The following is a 12277-nucleotide window of genomic DNA, read 5'->3' as shown; positions in this document are numbered from 1 at the left end:
CATTATATTTAGTTTGTTTAAAAAAAAACTAAAGTGTTAAAATGGCTATTTTTCCGCTCGCACAGTCACTTCCTAGGGTCAGAGTGTAATATTTAATCTACAAACACAAAAATTGTATCAATCTCTTCATGTTACTCTCCACCAGGAACCATACAAGTATATTTCCCAAAAAATGTCACACACATTGTTTAGTTTTTTTAGATTATCTAACTGAGAACATGCTCAAACAATTGTGATATTTTATCTTCTCGTGAAAACTTTCCATTTGATCCAACTCGGAGGGGAAATTGCAATGATCCAGAACAAAAGCAAGGGATTCAGTGTCAAAATTCAAACAGCTGGGTTTTGACAAAGTTTGTGAAATCTTAGCTATATAATTGTGGGACGCTTGGAGTAACCCTTTCACTGTTTTTCTAAAAGTGATTTAAAGGCATTGTCGTTACAAATGCATCTGCTGCATATGTCTACAAGATATGAGAAGAGGAAGTGATGTGAGCCGGGGGAATTACTGCAGATCAGGCAGGAAGGAACTGGATTTGTGATGTGTTCTTGTATTAGACAGGCCCGGCCTTGTTAGAGAATCCACAAGGGCTCAGTGTTAAAATTTGGCAGCGCTATCCAACTGCTGATCGACCACAAATCACTGCGAATACAGGCTAGGAGGCCGACTTTGAAAAGCATGACATTTTAGGATTAAAGATAAAGAACAACACTAATTTTCTTTTTCATTCATGCAAAATGAATTCAGTGATTAGAGGGTCGGCGATGCAGACAAATGAGAAGCTTTTGTAGGAGGTGGTTGGAAGAATGCTCTCAAAGGGAAACTTGACTCTCATAATCCCAAAGTCCAAGTGGGAGCTCTGACTGCATCTCTGCATGTGTGTGCATGCAAGTTATTGGTTGACTTCTTGTATGCCTCACTCAGTGTTTATTTGTTGTATTTGCAAAAAACCTTCAAAGTCCATTTATCAGATTCCTGCACGCATGAAAAGGGACACCTGTCCCCTGATCTAACAAATCAATCAATTAAAATATAACTTTTTCTACGCTTTAACCTCACATATATCAAGTTGAGTTCATACCTCCACCAGGGCCCAACAGTCTCCTTTTGAAACCACATTAAAATTCACTAGATCCTGATATCTATTTGGGTGTGCTCCAAATTGCACACACTCGTAAAAATCAGTCATTTAAACATGCCAGATTTAGTTTTTAATCAACATCCATTAATTTCTCTTTATTCTTTGCATCTATAATTTTCTAAATCAGAGGCCATAAAGGGGACCTTATGGCCTTAAAATTGCTTAAATGTAACTCTACACCTTCCTTTCTTGTGACTGGTTTCTATTAATATGTTGATATGGCCCTGCCTCTGCCCCAAATGCAAAGTGACAGGATCGGTTTCTTGGGTTTGTGACATCACAAACCCTGGCTGTTTAAATCTCTGGGTAATCAAAGGAAATGTTGCAAAGCGCCCTGGCTCTCAAAGTGAAAAAAGTGTGGGGGGGAAATCCTGCAACCGCACTTAAATTAAATGGGTTCTTCCTTGGGTCATGCCTCGCCTCTCCACAAAATGTCATGGTAATCAGTTGAGTGGTGTTTGCATAATCTTGCTGACAAACAAACACAAATGAAGTTAACAATGCAAAGTTGCAGTGGTGGATCTAGGATTTTTCTAAATCAGGGGCCACAGAGAGCCATTATTTACACAGAGGGGCCAATCTCATGTCCAACATTAAATGTGCACAATTCCTGATTCAGTGCACATTTAAGTAATTCCTTGTTAACTGTTAGCTCTTTAGCAAAGTCACACATCACTGACTGAGTGAAGCATTGTGTGCTTCAAAAAAGCTTAAAAAGAGATTACAAATTCTTAACAAATTGTCATTGTTAGTAAGTGTTTTTTTAAAGACTGCTGACAGGAGAGGGACACTTCAGGGGCCAATCAGATTTTAGCTGGGGACAGGGCCCCCCTGGCCCTGCCACTGGGTCCGCCCATGCAATGTTGTGGTTTATTCAGAAGTACTTATGGTAACAGAATAATATTTTATACTTAGGTTATTTTAAACATTAAAGAAAGCCGCCTACACGTCCCTGTATGAATTTAAGGTAAATACTATTGAATAATAGGTTGCTTGACTTTGTTATAAATAAGAAAATGTACATGACATCACTGTATAAATACACCTCAGGTTTTATACTACAGCTTCCTCCTCAATGTAAACATTTTGCTCCTTCTCCCACATACACTGTAAATCTTATATCTCCACTCTCCATAACATTTGACCTATATGTCTTCTTCTTCACAAGGTGCTTTATGGAAACATAGGAATGATAAACGATGCCATGTGTATCTTCTGATCTTGCATCTTAAAAACGGCGATGTCTGTTTTAAAGGTAACTCTATACATTTTCCAGAGGTCCTGTTGTGTTTGACAGTGTTGTCTTGTGATGCCAGAGTGTGATACTAGTTTTTGCTGTAGTCATTCGGTCAGAGTTGATGCCTGCTCTTTATCAACCTCTCCCCCTCCTTTTCTATCCCTTTTTTCACCCGACATCTTCCCCTTTCTCTCACTCCTCCACGACACATGTTCTCGGATCTCATTCCCTCAAGGGCGCCACAAAATCTATTTTTTTCCTTTCAGAATGACCACCACCAACTCTGACCAGACTGGCATCAGCTGCCCAAGACAATAAACATGCTGCGCAGAGTCTCCTTGACTTTTCTTATGACAAACAAAACTCTAACATTTCACCGACAGTTCACTCTCTGTCTTGTGCTTATGGGTTAACACAGTGATTCTCAACCCAAGGAAGTGGTTCTCAGAGGGTCCATGGCAAAAGGTTTCCAGATTCATTGTTTAAAGTGATCATGATATATCGGTATTCTGTATTAAAGACATTTCTATTATGTCGTTCTTTCACATAACTGAGTAGAAGTGTTGAAAAACCTAATAGGATTTAAAATTGGCTATATGCTAAGGTTCAAATGGTTGGCTAAAATCCCTTTATGTAAAACTTATTTGGGAATAAAAGAAAGTTAGAGTTAAAATAAGTAAAGTCCAATTCCTGCCACTACAAGCAGTAGTAACATTAGTCATTTGAGATGCATCAATAGTGTTTCGTGTCTCCTCATGTCTTTTCGTTGACTTTGTTTGTAATGTCTTTGCACAAAGAATTTGTATTGTGTTTGATTTGAATGCACCTTTGGATCCCTGTAAACTCTTCTTTGTTCCTCAAAATTACCCATTTAAAAGTTTGTGATGAAAATATTCCCCAGATGGCCTTAAAATTGCGTAAATGTAACTCTACACCTTCTTTTCTCGTGACTGGCTTCTATAAATATGTTGATATGGCCCTGCCTCTGCTCCTGATCTCCTCACCCTGCAAAGGGACCGGATTGGTTTCTTAGGTTTGTGACATCAAATTTGTTTTTTCAGACAGGCTTTTGTTTACTGCCGTGTTAAGATGGACTTAAAATACTTAAAATATATCTTTTACCACAAGCAGGACATGGTAACATGTTTATTGAGAACTCGATTTTCCCCGGAGGGGGACTTTTATGTAACTAACTGAGTTATATAATCCCCTATAATCAATTAAAATGAAAGCCCTTTAAACATGACAAATGGTTAGGGGTACTAGAGTTCATCTGACTGCACTGTGGGGCACCATCAGCCAAAAAAGGTCGGGGACCACTGAGTAACCAAATTAGAAAAGTATCTCAATTGTTTTGAATTGTTTTAGCAGCAGATTATCATTGAACTTGATGCATCAGACAACATGAAATGGTATCTTGCGAAACCGATTGTTACGCAAATGGGGAAAACATGTTCTGTGAGTGTGTTTTCTACACACATCTAAGCACACAGAGACATCTGCAACATGATCCGAGCCGTAAAGCTGTGTTCAGGCTTCAGACAAGAAGAGCCACTTATCCAAGATTAATGGCCACTTTGAAAAAAAAAAGTGAGACGCCATAAAAGCGCTAGACGTCATGTCACTGAGCCACGCTTCGCTGTTTTAATGTACATGCTGACCCGTGATGCTGCTAATTAGCCATGGCTAATTTGTTGGGAACGTGTAGCACAAACACATGGTGTCTAGGGAGCAGCAGATATTTCTGGGAGATTAGCAGTTTGAGGGGCCAGTAAAAGGTTAGATTAAGACATTCCCTGCATGTTCTCTGTGAAATCGGCCTATTTGTGACCACTTAAATCATTAACATGTGATTACTTTCGCTTCGCTGATGCTTGGCAGGTCTATCGTGGAGGGACAGCGAAACAGTGAGTTCAAGTTGTTTGGTGTTAGATTGAAGCGATACACGGAAACACAGTGTTCTCAATAATGTCCAAATGTTAGCTCTGGTGCAGGTCTGTGGTTTTACTGTAGCCAGTAACATGAAGCCTGTGTTACACAGCCTGTCTGTGTAAGCGTGACTACTGACATTTGTAGATTGCTGTTTACAGTCAAGTGTTGAAATGGATATGCTCGACTATAAACACTGTTTTGTATATTTGTGTATCTGATCGTCTCCGCCTGTTGCCTCTGGTTGGTCGCTTATGTCTTACGTCCACACAAAACTCACAAAACCAACCATGTGATGTGATGTGATGCATCTTTGTTATATTTGCATTAAAACACACCAAACAGTACACGAGGAGCCATGTTCATCGATAATTCAACAAAAGAGCTCTTGTTTTTTTAATTTGACTCACATAATGTGTGACCTTGTCGCATTACGTCTTATATTGTGATCATACAGTATATTGCCTATACATTAGGGTGATTATCTAAAACCCTAAGTGGATTAGGCCTAATCTACTTACTGTGCCATATTTAGGGATTTTCACATACATGGATTGATAGCTACATCCAAATCCGGTCAGCAAATCTAGCACCCCATCACTCAAAGCTACATGCTAACGTGTAAAGCTCATGGCTGCGTCAGAGGGCCTTCTGCTGCGTCACAGTGTTGTGTGCTCCAGCCCCAAGAGGAAACGCAAAAGAGGAAGCCGATGTATTCCCCCCGAAGCACAGTGCTGCAGCACGGCACAAACAGCCACATCACAAGCCAAGTGAACCGCCGCAGCACGCGACCAGACCAGCTGTTGCATGTCATGGAGGGAACTGGCTGCACCACAGAGTAAACTGTTGCATCATAGGAAGGGACTGATTAGATCTCTGTCTCCAGTGAGAGTTAACTGGAACATACAGTACATACGCAGGCTGTGTCCCCAACCACTCCTCCATTCACTCGTTTTACTACTCCCAGTATAACAGATGCTATTGTTTACTTAATAATGAGCAGTGAAATTCTCCTTCTGGACATTCTCTTTTCATCCTCATCCCTTTGCATCATCGCGGTCAGCTTACACAACAGTCATTTTGTCTTCCGTGAAATATGGATTTCATTGTATTATGAGCAGAAAATTGTGCACTGCCCGAAGACTTTATTATGTGGGTACATCTGAACACTTGGAATTTGGATAATCAATTAAATGTGGAACAGTAAATATAGTTCATAATGGATAATAGAGTAATGGGGAGTGATTTACGACACAGGCCTATAGCAAGCAGCAACAGTTATGCTGCTGTGGCAACCTGCAGTTTAATAAACCTGACTTAATCTGTAAACTGCTTCTGTGTTTGACACCTGGCAGCAAAGTCATTTCTGTGGCTATGGTTGCACAGGTCTGCACAGAGAAGAGCTGTAATTATACTAGTTATGTTCAGGAACAGTAGCATTAGCTTTGATCAAGTTTCCATCAAACTTTGGCACATAGAGAATCAATTCTTGAAGTCAGCTTTCATTGCACTTTGTTTCCCCAGCCAAGGTTATGCTTTTCACCTTTCACCACTGTCCATTTGTTTGTTTTATTGCAAGCAAGATTACACAATATCAGCAGAACAGATTTCCACAATATTTGGTGGAAGGATACATGTGTAAGGGAATAACTAATTCAATTGTGCAGAAACAAATTATTTTTTTATTATTGCGAGATAGGACCTTTTTCAACATTTTCACTGTTTCCCCGGGGAATAATTCATGAATCTTGAAGAATCGAGCATATTTGGAGAACTGATGTCTATGAGTGTGTGAAATTTGGTGCAGCTTCATTGAATTTAAGGCGACTGCTGGGCCTTGACAAAGAATGCGATCTATGTGCTATTCTGGTTCTTTCTCCTTTTATCAACACATAAGCTGTGTCTCCATTATGAGGCTGCATCCTTTGGAGGCTGCATTTGAAGACATCACCTTACAGCGATTCGACTAAGCTTTCCCAACAAATGCGTCCATTCCCGAGCAATGAAGAATCCCACGGGTGGTTCCCTCTTGGCTCAACCTATCCCAGGATTCATTGTGCATCTGTGACAAAGCTAACGATCTAGCTATCTGGTTGACTGAGCAGCAGGACGTGCAGTGGCACAAAGTAGCTAATGATGCAACAGAAAGAGCGAGACAAGCTGGTGAGGCAAATATGAACTCCGCCGTAGCCCAGATCGTCTTGTTCTGGTTCAGCCTTCACGGGAGACTGCGGCGGCCCCTGAATTGGGTCACGGCTATAGACTTTCCTAATTCAGTTAAGTGGGAAAACTTATGGACTTATAAATATTTTCATATTTTCTTAAACTACTTAAACTTTCCACTCAGTTTTTTTATTTTAAATGTGCATAAAAACGGGTAAGTGGAAATTTATAATCCAGTTTGTGTTTTATTGCTCTTTAAAAAGATTATACTTGATTTAATAAAAACATCTTTGATCTCAGATGTTTTACTTTGGTTGGAGGAGTTTCTGGTCTGAACACTTTTCCTTTAGTTCATAGAATTTGTTAGGAAGACAAAGTTCTCTGTTTGCAATGTAAGGTTATGTAATGTAATATTGTTACAGTGTGATGTTCTTATTATAGAAGTTAATGTGGTCGGAGGCCGCTGTTCGTTTTGTGAGGTCGGTTTCTTGTGACCACGACCCTGATGGGTGGTCATTCCCAAATCAAACTTTGATCTTTCCACAATCCTCACCATGTTGTTTTTGTGCCAACACCTAACCAGCTCTGAAACCATGTGGGCTATAAAATCTGAAACGGGTTTTATTTTAGAAGGTGCGAGCAAAGCCAGCCTGTCAACAGTTGCGTCAGATTAGAAAATACTTATATGCTGCTGCTATATAACAGTGCTACAATAATAACCTGCCAGTGCAAGCACACTCTCGGCTTGTTATGAAATCCTTGTCATACAGTCATAGTGACCCCATCGGTTTGAAGGCCTGCTGGATTCAGCTGGCAAGTCCAGCGGAAAATACAGTATCTGATCAGTGTTGTGATTTTGCCTGAAAGTAGTAGGAGGGAGAAACGTCCAAGACATGCTGAAGAATTCCAACTTTTAAAAAAACATGTTCCTATGCTGTGTATTCGCAGGCTAACCCAGGTTTGTCTGGCCGGCTCAAGCTCAAGGACAGACAGATAAGAGGATACACACACACACACGCACACACACTCAGACACACTGGGCATACATTTACACACACACACACACACACACGCACAATTTTCCAAGACTAAATCAAATATTTATCAAATCCAGGCAAAAGTTACAAAGGCATGAAAGACTGCCTCGACTTTAAAGAGCGGACCAGTGTGGCTCATCCATGCAGTATTCATTAAAAACCATGTTCTGCCTCTATGAACTTCACAAGGCATTTTCCACAAGCTGCTATAAGGCATATGGAACATGTCAGGTACCGTGCATGTAGCCAACCAACAGCCAGGTGGAAATAATGCTAAATTAAATGCAAATAGAGTGTAACAGTGACAGACCTCTTTTAGTACAGCTCTGGTACCAGAAGTGAATTCATGACTTGTGACTACGAGATGACTTGTGAGCACAAAACATTTAATTCAGAGCAAAACATAAATAAAACTGAAAAAAGGGTGTTAATAATTATTTTAAGTGTGACGAAACTACGCATCCCATCAAGCATTGTTATCCGTTCCAGATCACTTCAGCTGCTTCTGTTGTTTCACCCTCTAGACTCTAAAAAACACAACATGTAAGAGAGGGAAATCTCAGTTGTGCTAATGAAACGCTGAACCATCTCATCGTTGCCCATATGCTTTTAGCGATTGTGGTAAATATTTCCATGGTAACCACGAGCTCCACCAATCAGAGATGTCGCTGTTACACCTGAGGATTGTGGGTAGTGTAGTATTTCTCCATGACATTGCAAAATAAAATGTGTTTTTCTTAAAACACAATCACAGACATGTGGCTTCTCCAGGTTTATCGCATTGTCTCGTTATCTCGTAATAGAGAGGTATCTACCTTGGATGGTTAAAATAATTATAGCTGATAATCACAATGATGATCAAATCTTTTTACTTCCGCAACCACGCTGTTGAGCTCTAAAAAAGCTAGTAGCTAAATCCTACCTCCATTTATTCTGAGGAGAGGAAAGAAAACGTGCAGTGGATTCGCCTTGGAGTGACCTAAGAAGGATAAACATCAAGTCATTGACACGTGATCGTCGCAATCCCACATTACACTTCTCTCTCCCTCTACTTCTCATACCTCCCATTCGTCCCACACACACATACCCCCCTCCCACCCCCCCACCCCACCACCTCTCTGCCACTTGCTTGCCTGCCCCTAAGTGTATCTCATTTTAGCATCGACTATCTGTAAGCCAAGAGCTGCTGTCACCAGATCCCCCTGGTCCTGCAGGGTTCTCAGGAATGGCATGTGTTCCCAATTGGCAGCTTAGCATACAAACCAGGGGCTTTCTGGAGGCCAAGGTGTGTGAAAGTATAGGTTGGGGCTCGCAGCGAATCTGTCCCACCAGGCAGGGAAAGAACTGCAAAGCTGGGATGTACCGGGGTCAGGCAGGTTCGTGAGGTTTTGGACAGAGAGAATTCAGACGTCGAGGAAGGCTGCTTCACCAAAAAAAGAGCTGCATGCAGGTTCATCCGCAGTCTTGTGATGGACAGGTGTTACTGTTTTGGTTTTTGAGCAACCCCCCTCCTCACTCCTTTCCAGCAGATAATGTCAATGTTACTTCTCGGGTTTCGGAGGGAAGCTGCACGGGGAGAGCCAGAAGTTTCTTGGAATCGACGATTGCATCAACCCTCCCAGCTTCACCATATGGCATTGTTGACTGTGAATATGTGTGGGTGTGATTGTGCACATATCTATATGCTTAAGGGTATTGCAAGATTGTGTGCATTTTTATGTGTGACTAACTGAAAGCATGTCTATCTAACTTTTGTGCCTATGCACTCATTTTCATTTACATTTTTTTCCTGGCACACACAAAGAAAAATAATGTATAGCTTTGGAGTGTGTGTCACAATTGTCACAGGGGAGTGGCAACATTAACTGGAAACACACAGTCAAAGGTCAAAGTGAACATGGAGACAAGAGCGGATATATGACATTGAATCAACATCGTTTCTCTGCTTCTCTCGTTGTTCCTCTTAATGACACACTAGAAAAAATTTTGCTGAGTCATGCCAGCTGTCTGCAGCGACTTCTCTGTTTCCCTGTTTCCTTTACTGTTGTTTTGTTTGGGAGTCATCTGTTTCTCCTTTAATGATTCATTAATCACGCCGTCTCCCGACATGCACTCGTTGAGCAATAATCGAATTTCTCCATCCTTTTCTTGCCCTCTGCACTCTTTCTCTTCCACTCTTGATTTCAACTCCACCTATGACCTTCTGTTCTGTTCACCTTGTTTCTAATGGTGAAATTGTGTAATTAACGAAAGTCTGGCTTCAAATTCATCACAGTGCCTCAACAAATATTGGTTGGAGTGCCATTCAATCTGCTGCAGACCTTCATGTTCCCCCATGATCAATTGGAGTAGCACAGGTGTTCCTTTACCTTTTCATATAGCGCCATCATCAGGTCAAAAATGTAACTTTGATGATAACATTGTTGAATTGATGAACATCTGGCCTCAAATTTATCAAAGTATCTCGATAAGCATTGGGTGGATTGCTGTGAAATTTGGTGCAGACCTTCGTGTTTTCATCCTTTAACACTTAATTTAGCGCCATCATTAGGTCAAAAATGTAATCATCCAATACTTTGTGTTTAGGACTCATTTGTAAACCTAATGACATTATCGCCAGTCTGTCCTGGGATTGGTGATTAGTGCTAATTAGCAAACATTTGCATGTTAACATACCAAACTAATGTGACGAACATGCAAACATATGCAAGCTTAACACAAGGATGTTGGTTTGCTGATGTTAGCGTTTTAGCTCAAATCACCAGTGTTTAAGTGCAGCCTTACTGTGCTGTAGACTTTGAGTCTTGTTTCTTTATCCATTCCTTGGCAGGGGAAAAGAAAAAGGCCTAACGAAGCAACACAGCGCAGAGTAACACAGGCCAAATATAAGTCAGAGCTGTGGCAGTAAAAATGGATTGGGAGCATGAAAGCGATTCCTTAGAACAAGGGCTACAGTCGGTTACATGACATATTTAAACCTTCCCCCTCTCTCTCAGGCCATTTCGTCACCTTTTGTTGAATTTTCACAGCCCATTCTGGATTGCATCTCCATCTCATGTATCTGTATGCAACAGCGGACACATGATTTCTGTGGTTAAAACACATTTCATAGCATGAGGTGAACCGTGCCGCGGTGCAAGTCGAGGGATTCCACTCACACCCCCTCATCCTAAAACCTTTCCCTCCTGCACACGGTGGCACAGCCAGGCTGGAAGAGAGATATGCGCACTCACACGCACACAGAGATGCATACATACACAGAGGTAAGCCAGTAATTAGAGGTACTGTAATTGTGACTTAGCATTGTAAACTGGCAGTGCAGCGTTGCCAGGGAAGGTTTGTTGACTATGAGATTATGACAGAGAAGTTAAATGGTGTGTGTTTATCTACATTCTGCAGTGGTGAGAGCTGCCGTCTAAAATATACACCAGGTCAACGGTAATGGATTTGGCTTAGGCTGTAAAGTTTGAGGGGTTCATCATCATTATCATCACCATCCTCATTGCAACTGGCAACGTCTCTGCTTTATTACTGGCTCAGCAGCAGGATTTTGGACACAAGTATTAAACTGTGTCAAGCAGATAACTTACTTTTGTTATATTTGATTGTGTTCCTACCAATTCGCTTTTTTCCAAATTATAGGGATAACTACACAAAGACTACACAACGTTTTAACAAATGACCACAACGTTATGGGGACTCACGCTCCGGCCGATCCCCGCAGGGAAAGTGATTACATTTTAAGGTCTTAAATGCTTAAAGTACGTGTTGAGGTTGGACTGGAAGCGGTAAGGGAAAACCTGTGGGACAGAAAGTGTCTGAAAATACAACCTCATGTAAAACAAAACAAACGACTTTTACAGTTGTTTTAAAAATATGTTGGCTAGACCATCGTTATAATGCCAGAGCCAGTGTAGCAAACTTTAGTCTAAGATGGATCAGGGTTTGTAGAGGGAAATGGAAAAAGCTACCTCCTTTCAAAATAGAATGACTCTGGATCCGCACCAAATTGTACATAATTATCAAAATATCATAAATATCAACAAACTGAATTTACCTAATTGTGCATTAATCCTTGAAAAAATTGAGGAAATTTGGGAAAAAGAAGCCCTGTAATGCCGTGTTGAAAAAAAATTTCCATGATGTGCAACGAAACTTTAATGGGGTTTTCCCATCGCGCCAAGTTTGGTGGAAATTGTTCCTGCTGAGAAATACAGTGAGCCGACAAACTGTAAGAAGTGAAAACATAATCTCCTTGGCAGTAAAGAAGATAAGTTATATCCTCCTTCCTTTAGGGGAAAAGCATGAGCAATGGTGGATAATATAACCTTACTAAAAACCTGTTTTACAACTTTTATGATGTGATTCATTTTGTGGGTGTGCTCTCAGCCGTCTGCTCACTGAAAAGCTTCCTGGTTCCTATTTTCTCATATCTCGGTATCAGACATTGAATATATGTGTCCATCGGGATGTTGCTTGACGGACTGTAAACTCCACGAACAACAAAAGAAATTAAACTTTATTGTTTTGACCCTGCCAAAGTCTCATGTGATGTATTTTTATCAATAATGATGTGAATAAACTAAACCCCAAAACAAAGTCTTCTGGGAATTACAGAAAGTCAATGCTATGCCCCCTTATGTGATATGTGCTATTCAAATGTAAGGTCATAGTTACAACATGGGAAGCTGTGTGCATGACGTCCACGTGGTTAAGGTTTACATGGTAGCGAGGTGACAGCAACATGGACACAAATGCTAACTGTCAGG

This window comes from Hippoglossus hippoglossus, chromosome 24 (genome assembly GCF_009819705.1).
Source record: "Hippoglossus hippoglossus isolate fHipHip1 chromosome 24, fHipHip1.pri, whole genome shotgun sequence".
Taxonomy (NCBI): Eukaryota; Metazoa; Chordata; class Actinopteri; order Pleuronectiformes; family Pleuronectidae; genus Hippoglossus; species Hippoglossus hippoglossus.
Note: the sequence above shows the minus strand (reverse complement) of the source record.